This window comes from Perca fluviatilis, chromosome 7 (assembly GCF_010015445.1).
Source record: "Perca fluviatilis chromosome 7, GENO_Pfluv_1.0, whole genome shotgun sequence".
Classification (NCBI taxonomy): Eukaryota; Metazoa; Chordata; class Actinopteri; order Perciformes; family Percidae; genus Perca; species Perca fluviatilis.
In genome coordinates, this window is record NC_053118.1 from 38650663 (window position 1) to 38665465 (window position 14803).

The 14803-nt window shown below is 41.3% G+C and overlaps 1 protein-coding gene across 1 annotated transcript in view; it reads left to right on the top strand.

Moving 5' to 3' along the window:
• The window catches only part of LOC120562999, a gene marked incomplete in the record, with an annotated part of 504869 nt that overhangs the window by 56618 nt on the left and 433448 nt on the right, over window positions 1-14803 (top strand).

Sequence of the window (14803 nt, forward strand, 5' to 3'; positions counted from 1 at the left end):
TGCTGGCTCTATACAGCTTAAAAGTCCTGATTATTTACATGGAGTCTGGTGGAGATATGCTGGCTCTATACACGCTAAAAGTCCTGATTATTTACATGGAGTCTGGTGGAGATATGCTGGCTTAACACGCTAAAAGTCGATTATTTACATGGAGTCTGGTGGAGATATGCTGGCTCTATACACGCTAAAAGTCCTGATTATTTACATGGAGTCTGGTGGAGTTTGGTGATGGTGATTTCGGGGCTGTTTCGTGTTAAACTAAAAGGATCTTACTCTTTAACTAAAAGGTCTATCTCTGTAGGGATCCATCCCATAATGTTGTCAGACACTTAGAATAATAACCTGAGTCTGTCAGCAGCAACAACAGAACTTTTAGTGGACGCCAACTGACGCTGAACATTTGTCCTGTAGGGTTACATTACAGCCCGGTTCACGGCTGCCAGTTACATCGTTCTCACTCAATACTGGACCAACTTAAAAGATAGATGTTCCCATCAGTCACTCAGACACAAAAAAAACAGGGAAAATAGGGTTGAAAACTAACAAAGTCAAAACAATAAATGTAAATTGAGCTCAATGGACTTTTGACATGGCTTAAAAAAAAAAAATCTTCTTCTTCACATACTCCATTACTCCACCTCGACTGACACACCAGCCATCTCACCATCTGTCAGCGGTGTGGATGCTGCTACAACCGTTCACACCAGTAAAGAGACCACTACCACCAGCGACCACACAACAGTGATCACCACGGCTGAGCACACCACAGCGGCGACTCACGAACTCGCAAAAGGAACAACACTCCACAGTGACGTGACAACCTCTCCAAAAGACACCACAACCGGTTCTTCTACAGCCACTACAAATGCCGGACGCACTTCCACGGGTCACCCAGACGACAGCACCCACTCTACAGTCACGGTAGCGCCAAACGCCGGACACGCTTCCACGGTTCACCCAGACGACAGCACCCACTCTACAGTCACGGTAGCGCCAAACGCCGGACACGCTTCCACGGTTCACCCAGACGACAGCACCCACTCTACAGCCAGGGTGACGCCAAACGCCGGACACGCTTCCACGGTTCACCCAGACGACAGCACTCACTCTACAGCCAGGGTGACGCCAAACGCCGGACACGCTTCCACGGTTCACCCAGACGACAGCACCCACTCTACAGCCAGGGTGACGCCAAACGCCGGACACACTTCCACGGTTCACCCAGACGACAGCACTCACTCCACATCCACCAAGGCGCCGTCTGGTGACACCACAGCACCCGGAAATAGAACTACACCATCCAGCAGCAGCTCTTCTTCCGCTTCTCATAGCGCGGCTCCGACCGAGGGGCGCGCAAAAAAAGGGGGGGAGGGGGAAAAAAAAAAGGGGGTTGGGGGGTGTGGTGGTTGTGGGGGGGGTGGTGGTTGGGGATATAAAAAATAAAAAAAAAAAAAAAAAAAAAAAAAAAAAAAAAAAAAAAAAAAAAAAAAAAAAAAAAAAAAAAAAAAAAAAAAAAAAAACTAAAAAAAAAAAAAAAAAAAAAAAAAAAAAAAAAAAAAAAAAAAAAAAAATTCAAACCATTACTGATGGCTGCATTCCACTTAGGAGGAGGCCTGGTATTAAACCATTACTGATGGCTGCATTCCACTTAGGAGTTTTTTATTAAGAGGCCCTGGTATTAAACCATTACTGATGGCTGCATTCCACTTAGGAGAGGTCCTGGTATTAAACCATTAATGATGGCTGCATTCCACTTAGGAGAGGTCCTGGTATTAAACCATTACTGATGGCTGCATTCCACTTAGGAGAGGTCCTGGTATTAAACCATTAATGATGGCTGCATTCCACTTAGGAGAGGTCCTGGTATTAAACCATTACTGATGGCTGCATTCCACTTAGGAGAGGTCCTGGTATTAAACCATTACTGATGGCTGCATTCCACTTAGGAGAGGCCCTGGTATTAAACCATTACTGATGGCTGCATTCCACTTAGGAGAGACCCTGGTATTAAACCATTACTGATGGCTGCATTCCACTTAGGAGAGGTCCTGGTATTAAACCATTACTGATGGCTGCATTCCACTTAGGAGAGGTCCTGGTATTAAACCATTACTGATGGCTGCATTCCACTTAGGAGAGGTCCTGGTATTAAACCATTAATGATGGCTGCATTCCACTTAGGAGAGGTCCTGGTATTAAACCATTACTGATGGCTGCATTCCACTTAGGAGGGGGCCCTGGTATTAAACCATTACTGATGGCTGCATTCCACTTAGGAGAGGTCCTGGTATTAAACCATTAATGATGGCTGCATTCCACTTAGGAGAGGCCCTGGTATTAAACCATTACTGATGGCTGCATTCCACTTAGGAGAGGTCCTGGTATTAAACCATTACTGATGGCTGCATTCCACTTAGGAGAGACCCTGGTATTGTGCATGCTGACTCAATGAAATATCTTACTGGGACACTTGATGGAACTGAGCCATCGTTAAGGTTATCAATCTCAGCTGTGCTTCTCCTACTATGACAAGTCAACATGTCTGCTGTGAAAAAGGTCTATAGTCTCGCAAGGTCTGGCTACACACCAGATGCATTCTGGGATGGGAGAAAATCAACTCTCTCTCTCTGGGTTGTTTGCATTTCTTTAACCCTCGTGGTGTCTTCCTGTTGACCAGGCAACTTTTATTTTTTCTGGGTCAAAATTTTTGTTGTTCGACATTTGTCACTTTTCCCGGCCTTTTTGTCGTATTTTTTTTCCCAATTTTTTTGTCACTTTTTACAATGTTTTTGTAGATTATTTTTTTTGCCGCTTTATTGATGTTTTCGTCTGTGTTTTTCGCTGCGTTTCTGAAACTTTTTCTGATCTGACTGATCATTTATTTAACTTGTGAAGAGCGTTGTATGGAAGCATCCACGTTATCTTCTTTGACAATTTGCAACAGAAGGGTTAAACCAACAGACTTGGGCGGCACTAAGCTCCAGACACAGCGATAGTGGCTCTGCTAAAAAGTCTCAGGAAGGAACTTATTTTGGTGGAACATTTGCACCCTGCAAAAGAAAATTCCATATACACTATTAAATGAAGTTAACTGTGGACACAATACAGTAACGTGAGCTATTTAAATTAGCTGATACATGGTTAAACCTCATTGGCTCTTACCAGTATATCTCCGTGTGTACTTCGTCCACAGCAATCCCACCAATCGGTCCCAAAACCTCCCAGTTAGAGAGGAAATGACCTCAACATATTCTTTGTAGATCTTTACAATCATTCCCCGAAAGAACCAAGCAGGCCTGACTTGTTGCACTGTCCACATCTTCTAAACTTGATTTGTTCAGCTTGTAGCTTGCTAGCTCGAAATTAGTTGTTGTCTTCCCGAAGAGAACAGCGTTTAAGAACGGAAACGCACAGAGAGAGGGAGGTGAGGAACATCTGGCGCTGCCGGATGTAAGGCAATATTCCGAAAAGTCATTGATCCAGACTAGCATTATATCAGCATGAACTGTGGCAGTGCCGTGTTGCGGTGACACAGTAAATTTCACTTTAAAAGCAGTGGTGTAGTCTAATGTATTGTAGTGGGTATACTGTACTGTATATAAATATATTGGCCTATATATACGGGCCAGAATCTGCCTTTTGGGGGGGGCATATCATATTGGGGGGTCTGGGTGACCTCCCCCAGGGTTATTTTGAGCGTCAAAGACTTCATTTCCTGCATTCGGATACACTTTTATGCACAAATTTACGGTGGAAATCCCTTTATTTAGCCTATGTCACATGTGTCAAACTCAAGGCCCGCGGGCCAAATCCGGCCCGTTGCAGATTTTGATCCGGCCGGTATATCAATTTGGGTTCACAATAAATTTTGGCCCTCCTAGTTGTGCGCCAAACCAAAAACACAGGAAAGTGTTTTTTTAAACTGAAATTACCTGCAATTCAAAGCAAAATTTGGCAGATTTGCCGACTCTGAGACTCAGAAATTCCCCCAGAGGCAGAGAGAGTTTTCATATTCAGGCTGTGAAACAGGTTGTTTAAAAAAAAATGAAATCATTGTTTTGCTTGATTTGCTAAATTCTATGACGGCTAAGAAACTCTTTTGATGACTTTTATAGGGCTTCATGTCAACAAAAATGCGGCAAAAAGCGTACACAAATGTCGGAAAAAGCAACACATTTACAAAAAGGTGACAAATGTCTGAGAAAGCCACAAAAAAATCGGAACAAAAATGAGGAAAAAAGCTACCAAAATGTAAAAAAAAAAAAAAAGTGACATGCAGTAACAAAAGCACGTCAATAAACTCTACATGTCTGGCCCCTTGGTGTGATTCTCTCTTTCCAGTGTGGCCCTTAGTGAAAATGAGTTTGACACCCCTGGCCTATGTGAAGAAGAAGTAAAACACAGATGACAATTCAAAATATATAAAAAATATAATAGAAAGCATGTTGTTGCGTGTCATTGGACATTTTTAAGTGGGTATATGGAAATCCTGGAGCTTTCTTAGTGGGTATAGTGCGTATCATGTAGACTACACCGCTGTTTAAAAGACATGTTCATGTGTAGATGAATATATAATGTGAATAAAGTCTGATTTTCCATCTACAGCTGGTGTGGTGTTGCTGCTATAGCGGGCCCCACAACAACTACGGTGGCTTTGGCTCTCCGGCCCACGGAGACGACATCCCTCTGTACACCACACACGGCCGCTTCGAGGGGAAACAATATGTAAGTCAAACATCTCGCAATGCAGACATCTGTCAGAACAATGCGAATGTCGTTACCATGGACACATCACATTACAAACAACCCAAAACTGTGGGGATGCAGTGATAAGGTTGACTCAGCGGCGGGCGTGATGTGATTGCGCCACACACACAGACACACAGACACACACCCCCACACACACACACATGGACACACACACATACACAGACACATGGACACACACACACACAGACACACACAGATACACAGACACACACACAGCACACACACACACACACACACACACAGAGACACAGAGACAGACACACACACACACACACAAAAACATACACACAGACACACAGACACATAGACACACACACACACACACACACAAACACACACACACACACACACACACAGAGACACAGAGACAGACAGACACACACACACACACACACACACAAAAAACATACACACACACACACACACACACACACAGACACATACAGACACACACAGACACACACAGACACAAAGACACACACACAGACACACACACACACACAGACACACACAAAGACACACACACACACACACACAAAGACATAGACACACACACACACACACACAGACACACACACACAAAGACACACACAGACACACACACACAAAGACACACACAGACACAAAGACACACAGACACACACAATCACACAAAGACACACACACACACACACACACACACAGACACACACAGACAAAGACACACACACACACACACACAGACACACACACACACAGACACAAAGACACAGACACACACACAGACACACACACACTCTGCCCTGTGTGTGTGTGTCTGTGTGTGTGTGTGTGTGTGTGTGTGTGTTTGTGTGTGTGTGTGTGTGTGTGTGTGTGTGTGTGTGTGTGTGTGTGTGTGTGTGTGTGTGTCTTTGCTTGCTGTAATGTAACACCTGGGAAAAGTCTCTTCTCTGCAGCAGAACAGATTTTATCCATTCACATTTGAGTTGTTCATCTCAACAAGGGCTGCTACTAACAGTTATTTACATCGTGGATTATTTCCTGGATGATGAATGGATGATTTGTTCTGTCTCTAAAATGTGGATCAGTGTTTCCCAAAAAGCCCAAGATGACGTCATCAAATGTCTTGTTTTATCCACAACTCAAAGATATTCAGTTTACTGTCGCAGAGGAGAGAAGAAACTAGAACATATTCACATTTAACAAGCTGACATCACACAAGTTTACCTGTTTTTGCATAAAAAAATGACTCAAACTGATTAATAGATTAAATAGATGGAGATTAATTTAAAAATTGACATCTAATCAATTTGCAGCTCTACTGGACATTTTATTGGATGGATGTTAAGTTTAAACACAGATAATTCTGGTTATTATATACTGTAACAGTGTTTGGACAGATTAGTCTTGTATTGAACCCGTCTGATGAGTTCAGATGAAAAAGTTACGTATTTACGTATGTCTAAACCATCCGAGGTAGACTGACCCCCGAGCTAAACCATCCCATAATGTCTGAACCATCCCATAATGTCTACGTGGTTGTGTAACTAAGGTTTCTGCAACTGTAGAAGCTAGAAGTCTGTATAAAATCTACCTTGTTTTAAGAAAAACATGTTTTATCCGTAAAAACTACACTACCCACAATCCTAAGCGTAAAAGCAACGTCTCTGATTGGTCCAACTCGCGGTTACTATAGAAACCTTTACCGTACCAGCGAAACTGCGAACGGCTAGAGCGAGCTTCTACCGTTGAAGTCTACGATAGTTTCTGTTCACGGTTTTGTACCTTTGACATTTTTGCCGTTTTCAAAAATGTTTTTTGCGCCGAATCAAATGTGTTATGCTCACTATTCATCTCGTAGCTGGTTGGCTCGGTTCTGGACTTAAAACTTTTTATATCATCAATTTTCAAAATGTCAATGAAGCAATTGAACGGGGAAAAACGCTTCCGGAGTCAGAGCCGTAAAAAAGTCGTCTGTCACTGTTGAGCTCTATTACCATATCAACACAGTCGATTGGAATTTGTCTTGGTGCTAGTCGGGTTAAGAAAAAGGCAATACATACGTATACAGGAACATACAGTACATAAAAGACAATCACATACACAATCATTCCAACCAGTAAAAAGCTATAAAGACCTTGTGCTATTGCAACTTCCCATAAAGTGTCTAGTGAAGTCTATAAAGTGCATTTGAATAAGGTGCATTTAGTCCAGGTTTACTCTGCAAGGTGCCTGAGCATTAAGCAGCCTAATAGTGGCAGTGTATGTACTGTTACTGAGCATTAAAGAGCCTAATAGTACCAGGGTATGTACTGTTACTGAGCATTAAGGAGCCTAATAGTACCAGGGTGTGTACTGTTACTGAGCATTAAGGAGCCTAATAGTACCAGGGTGTGTACTGTTACTGAGCATTAAGGAGCCTAATAGTACCAGGGTGTGTACTGTTACTGAGCATTAAGGAGCCTAATAGTACCAGGGTGTGTACTGTTACTGAGCATTAAGGACCCTAATAGTACCAGGGTATGTACTGTTACTGAGCATTAAAGAGCCTAATAGTACCAGGGTGTGTACTGTTACTGAGCATTAAGGAGCCTAATAGTACCAGGGTATGTACTGTTACTGAGCATTAAAGGGATACGCGCACACCGTTTGTTGAAATTGGGCTTATCACTAGATATATAGACGCTGTAGATAGGTGGGCCAAGCGCATTTTTGAGCATGCATTGTTTTAGTCCGTTGCAACACCAGCAGCGCGCCGCTAGTTAGCTTAAGCGTAGTGAATGGAATCCTATGTTGCCAGTTAGCATGTTGTTAGTAAAAGTGAGCCAACAAAGACAAAAAACAACCTAATTACTTGCACTGAGACAAAAAATGCGTTGGCCCACCTATCTACAGCCAGGGGAGACTGTGATAAGCCCTATTTCAACAAACAGTGGCGTATTCCTTTAAGGAGCCTAATAGTACCAGGGTGTGTACTGTTACTGAGCATTAAGGACCCTAATAGTGGCAGGGTGTGTACTGTTACTCAGCATTAAGGACCCTAATAGTGGCAGGGTAAGTACTGTTTGCGTGGGTTTCTTCCGGGTGCTCCGTTTTCCCCCACCATCAAAAACAGGTACTAGGTTCTCCAGTCAGTGCCCTGGATCAGATCTGGAGTTGGTCCCCGGGCGCTGTGATTGGCTGCCCACTGCTCCCTTGAGGGATGGGTTAAATGCAGAGAATGAATTTCACTACATGCATGTGACAATAAAGTACCTTTACCTTTACCTTTACAAAAGCGGGATGTTTTTGTCCCTGAGACTTTAGTCTAGTTTAGTTGATTTCTTTTTTTCGGCCAACTGTAACTCACAACAGTCAAACATACATAGAGACAAGAAACAAACAAGACCGAAAAGGTGTAGGCTGAAGCCGGAGCTTATTACACCTACCCTTTTTTTACACAAAATTATATTTTTTCATACAAAAATTAAAGTTACAGAAACTAAGTATACACTATATACCCCAGTACAACACAAGAAGTCCAATACATTTTGTGCACCTTCTGGTATTCACACTTCTGTTTTATATTTGTTAATCACCTTATATTTTAATAATTTTTTTAATCGGTTGATTGTGTTAGATTTTTTCAAGTCAATTTCTAATTCATGCCACAGTTTAACTCCCATACACCGAGACACTTCTTTGTTTTACATTTGTTCTGCTTTTTGATCTAGTAAAAATACAGCTTCCCCTCAGTTCATAAGGGCATTCTCTTATTTGAAACAGCCTTTGAACTCTCTTTCCAGAGGGCAGCAGTTGGAAGAGGGACCTGGCATGGTGGGAGGGGTCATCTAGCATGGGCTGACGTATGATTAATATCAGTGGGTGTGTATTGGATAATTGTGCAATGTGCACTGGTTATATTTATTCAGTTGTTTGCATTTAATGAGTCACTGTCAACATTTACACAAGGGACATGAACCTGTGATGTGATTGTCACTATGACAACATGGAAACAAAAGCTGTTGATGGGCGTGAGTATAAGTGTTTATTGACTTAAAAATTGTAATTTTTCATAAAAGACTTTAGTCACGTCTGAGTAAGCTTCACGTCTGTACAGCGGGAGGAATTGGAGACTTTAAGAGTTATATAATCACTTCCCTGCCCTCTGTGCTAATTCTGTGATGCATCTCTTACAGGAAGAAATGGATAAGCCAATGAAGAGCCGGACATACACCGTCAACCAATAGTAACAGAGACGACATCCAGAAAACATTTTTACAAAGAAACACAAGGGTTTTTTTTTTTTTTTTTGTTGTAATTCTGTTTGATTTTAATAAATATGTGACTCAATTACACAATTTGTCTCATAGCTGCTTTAATTTATTGTCTGTTAAGCACTGTGGAGCTCTGTATTAAAGGTGCTCTAAGCAATGTCACGCCCTTTTTAGGCTACAACATTTTTTGTCATATACAGCAAATATCTCCTCACTATCTGCTAGCTGCCTGTCCCCTGAACACACTGTAAAAAAACATGGTCTCTGTAGACAGCCCAGGCTCCACAAACGGCAACAAAATTGCGCCAACCTGCACCACCAAACATAACAAACAGCCAATAACTGACAAGAAGGATTTGGTTGAGGGACACCACAGCAGCGTTAGCACGTAGGCTACTTCCACAATGCACGTTCATGACTTTCAGGAAGCACGGAAGGTAGAGGGAGGAGATGGGATAAGGAGGAGGGAGGGGCGAGCTAGCCTCCATTTAGTTTGACAATACTTCGAATGTCAACAAGAAGTGACGTCACCCAACATCATTTAGAGCACCTTTAAGATGACAACAATACAATAACCTTTGATTGTAAAGAAACTGCTAGAAATTGTACCATTCTTATTACGAAAGATAGTTTTTTAAATCATAAAATACTAATTTCAGTATTTTTGTGCATCTTAAAAACAATCATAATTTGGTTTAAAGTATATATTAACTTCTATTACTATTATATTTGTTTGAATTTTTGTATTTTAGATATTGTCACTTGTATTACTCTTCTGTATCACATATTCTATATATTTTAGAATACACATTTTAGAATAATATATTTAAATTTGTAAATCCTAAATTGACAGTGACTATGTTTTACTTTATTATGATAGAAACATCACTGTTGTGACGAATATTATGTTTTTTTAATAAACATTGTTTAGAATTATTGCCCCTCATATATCTGGTACTAAAGTTAATAATCACATTTATTTTATTACTTCGTAAACTTAATATAATACCATACTATATAATATGTTAATTATTTTGATGTTATTAATATTATTACATGTTTATACTTTATTTTATATCGTTTGTGTTAATTTTGTCACTACCACTACAGTTCTTTGTTTTAATTTTTACTTTTCATTGATCCCCAGTTGGGAAATTACAAAGTTAGAAACAGAGCATACATTGTGCGCTGGTGCCCTGAGCGGTTGGGGGGGAGCAGGTGGGGGAGGTATGGTGCCTTGCTCAAGACCACCTTGGCAGTGCCCAGGAGGTGAATTGGGCTCGATGGTGTTTTAAGCCCCCAAATGTCTCCTTCCATGCAGCACTGCGATCTTTGACTTCAAGGCACCTAGCCCTACCCTAGCCCTAACCCTAACCCTAACCCTACCCCTAACCCTAACCCTAAACCTAACCCTAACCCTAACCCTAACCCTAACCATTGCCTTATCCTGACTTGAGTTGTGTATGCAGTAAGTGCTACTTGTTGGGGTAGTTTTGCTGACTTCTGAAGTCCAGGATTTCCTCCAGACATTGGGGGCTTAAAAAACCTATAAACACCAATTGGCATCTCTCCAGCTACCAGTCCACACTCCGTGCTTTGGTCCGTACAGGGACTTGAAGCAGCGATCCTCCGGTTCCCAACCCAACTCCCTACGGACTGAGCCACTGACACCCCATTAACCCTTGTGTTGTCTTCCCGTCAACCAACAAGCAACTTTTAGTTTTTTTCTGGGTCATAATTAAAAAAATCTAAATAATTTGTCGCTTTTCCGACATTTCTGAAGCTTTTCCGATGTTTTTGTAAATTTCTTTTGCGCTTTATTAGACACTTTAGTCACTTTTTTCAGTGTTCTTTTAAAAAAGTTATTTTCAAATGCTATAAAGTTGAAATAAACACCCAAATTCTATGAAAGTAGTGAACTGACTTTTCATTTTTCTTGTGAAGGAATGTCTTATGGAACCATCCCGGTTATTTTTTTTGTCAATTTTGTTGAACAAAATCCAAATTTCTGATGTAGAAACATTTTGAAAATTGGTCAAATTTGATCCCGAGGACAACAGGAGGGTTAAACTTGACTTATTATTGTTGACGAACAATGAAAAAGGTTGATTTATTTTTGAAATCTGCAGATTCCCTTTAGGTCTGTTGATGACTATTATTAGACTTTCTTCTCCAAAGTGTTGCAGCTGCCACCCGGATTAATAATCATATTTCAGTTTTGCCAGAAGTAGCGTGGGTGTCCCAGTTTGTTCTGTATTGTGTTTGAAACGGGAACTTTCCACTCTGAAAGTGGATCCTCTTTGAAGCAGGTTTCCTCTTTTTGTAACCAAAGTCCAAGTTTATTTTTTATTTCTTCATCACAAAGAGCTTCACAAAGACAGCAAGAGGAGCCGAGGTGTGGAGCAAGGCGGAGCAGCTGAGGAATTTATGATGTCAAGAGTGGTGTTTGATATGAGAACGGTGGAGCTGATATCAACATAATAAGACTGGGCCGGGCTCAGTGAGTCACTCCAAACACAAAGAAAATTCTTCAACGTGGCTGAAACTCTCACTCACTTCAGGTTTTTTTTTTTTATTTGGGTTTTACGTTGAACTCTTTTTGATGAATAAATGTCATAACTGAGTGTTTCAATTCAGTCAACTTCATGTGACCTCGTTCATTCACCCTGCAGCACATTTCCTCTTCAGCGTTTCCAGTTTTAACATCATGTTACATAATTCATATTTATGTCTTTGTCTTCCTGTGAAAGCGGCTGAATCACCGCTACAGGCAGTCATGTAATGCTGATATCTTAATTAACCATGTCTTTGTTGTCTGACTGACAACAATGAACAACATTTACAATGAATAGAACAATCTCATGACTTCTCTCTACAAATAGTAGTAAGTACAGTTTTGAGTGCAGATTTTCAGAATAAATGTTCTATTAAGGCAGTGAAATACAGCCAAAAACAGCCCTAACCAATTTGATGCCCTGGGCAAGATTTCAGCAGTTTTTGCAGCTTTTTCGGACTTTTCCCCCCCCAAAAGGTTGTTTTTTTTAACGTGGGATCAGTAATAACGTGACACAGGAGCATCGAAATGTTAATTTTGCCGATTCTCAGGTTGTTCATCCTGATGTTAAACTAAAAGGATCTTACTCTTTAACTAAAAGGTCTATCTCTGTAGTGATCCATCCCATAATGTTGTCAGACACTTAGAATATTAATCTGAGTCAGTGGCAACAACACAACTTTTAGTGGACGGAAGCTGAACATTTGACAATTAATGTTACATTGCAGCTTGTTTTTCACTTAATACTGGACCCATGTCAAATACTATTGTTCCCATCAGTCACTTAGACACAAAAAACATGGGAAAAAAGGGTCCAGGTTGAAAAATACAGAAGTTAACCTTTAAAATTATTTACCTTAACGCCTCTGGAGCTCACTTCTGCACAAAAACATGAACTCAGCTAAGATTCAGGAACCTTCTCTATCTTTTCAGGGGATTATTAAATATTGTCATTGTCAAATTACAATAATATCTGAAGCAGAGAAGTACAGAAGTTACTGATAACCAGACTGAGAATCCTTCTACATGACGCATGTCACAGTTTAACAGCATGCTAATGCAAAAACCTGCTGGTGAAACTCAAATACATCAACACCATAATCACGAATCGATCATAATACGATATCATTTCAATATGTGTTTCATGTACATGGAGTTAACAGTTAGTCAGCTGTTGATTGGTTAAATTAAAAGAAAAACTTTTTTTTTTAGAAAACTATAACCTTTTTAAAACTGTTAAAACGTCAAGATTTCTTTTTTAGAAAAAGGACGCGTTGCTTTTATCTTGAGTTTTGGATTTTCTTTCATATCATCATTAACTTTTTTAAATTCTTATTATTTAGGCACATACATCTCAGAGCCCGGGCGTAACTTTGGGTTCAACATTGGGGGGGGTGGGGTTGAGATGTCTATCTAGGGAGGTCCCGGGACACGTTGTGTCTGCACGGATTGAGAAAAGAGACAAAAACATCGAAAAAAAATCCTCAAAAAATTCAATTCAATTCAATTTCATTTATAGTATCAAATCATAACAAGAGTTATCTCGAGACACTTTACAGATAGAGGAGGTCTAGACCACACTCTATAATTTACAGATACCAGAAGAGCAAGCATTCAGTGCAACAGTGGCGATGAAAGACTCCTGGGACAGACCCAGACTCTTGGTAGGAGGTGTCTGACGGGACAGACCCAGGCTCTTGGTAGGAGGTGTCTGACGGGACAGACCCAGGCTCTTGGTAGGAGGTGTCTGACGGGACAGACCCAGGCTCTTGGTAGGAGGTGTCTGACGGGACAGACCCAGGCTCTTGGTAGGAGGTGTCTGACGGGACAGACCCAGACTCTTGGTAGGAGGTGTCTGACGGAACCCAGACTTGGTAGGAGGTGTCTGGCGGGACAGACCCAGACTCTTGGTAGGAGGTGTCTGACGGGACAGGAGCCAGGCTCTTGGTAGGGGTGTCTGAGGGACAGACCCAGGCTCTTGGTAGGGGGTGTCTGACGGGACAGACCCAGGCTCTTGGTAGGAGGTGTCTACGGAAACCCAGCTCTTGGTGGAGGTGTTCGACGGGACAGACCCAGCTCTTGGTAGGGGTGTCTGACGGACAGACCCAGGCTCTTGGTAGGGGGTGTCTGACGGGACAGACCCAGGCTCTTGGTAGGGGGTGTCTGACGGGACAGAGCCAGGCTCTTGGTAGGGGGTGTCTGACGGGACAGAGCCAGGCTCTTGGTAGGAGGTGTCTGACGGGACAGACCCAGGCTCTTGGTAGGAGGTGTCTGACGGTGCCGGTTGGGGGTGTGATGAACAGCGGCGATAATAGTCATAATAAAGATAATGGATCAGTGACTAGAAATAGTAGTTGTAGTAGTTCATGGTGTAGCAGGTCACAGTAGGGTGTTACAGGACGTAGTAGGGTGTGAAAAAGCGACAAAAACATTGAAAGCGCGTCAAAAACCTAATAAAGAAACAATTTCAAAAACAATAAAACGACAAAAAAAACTCAGAAAAATTGTCCCAAAAAAATTCAACAATGCAGCAACAACGTAATAACGGGGAAAAAAAACTTAATAAAACTCAAACTGCTAGCAGGTATGAACTCGGTCCAATTTTTGTACAGATCAGACTCACGGTCTTCGCAAATCGCAAAAAGTAGCTTTTGCATACATGCGATATTTTTCAAAAATTAATAGGCGGAAGTAAGCGTGGCCTATATCACGAGATTCAGCGGACCTCGAGGAACCTCTGGGTCGAGTTTTGCGTTAATTGGACCGATTGTTGCCAAGATACGCCACACTAACGAACTGAAATGTAACCATTTCCCCTTGTATGATATATTATTTAAATTATTTTATATTTATTTATTTTCCTCCTTTCTCTTGAGGTTATAATTCTGTTGTGTTGCTGTATTACCATTTCTAATCCTTAATTCTAAATCCTTAATCTTGTATTATAACATGTCTCTTTGATTACAACGCTGTTGAGCCTTTTGGCAAATGATTTGTACCCTTTTATGAAATGTAAGAATATGTGCATTTACAAAAAAAAAAAAAAAATGTTCCAAACATGAAGTCGTGTTGACTTTGAACAGAGACTGAAGTGCAGAGAGGAACGTGGAGGGTTGCTGGTCTGAATCTGCAGAGTTGGAGAGCTTAAAGTCTGGTCTGCACTGCCACCTGCTGGTCTTAAAATGAACTTAAACTAAAGTTCAAACCAGTGGTGGAAAGCAACTAGCTGCATTTACTCAAGTAA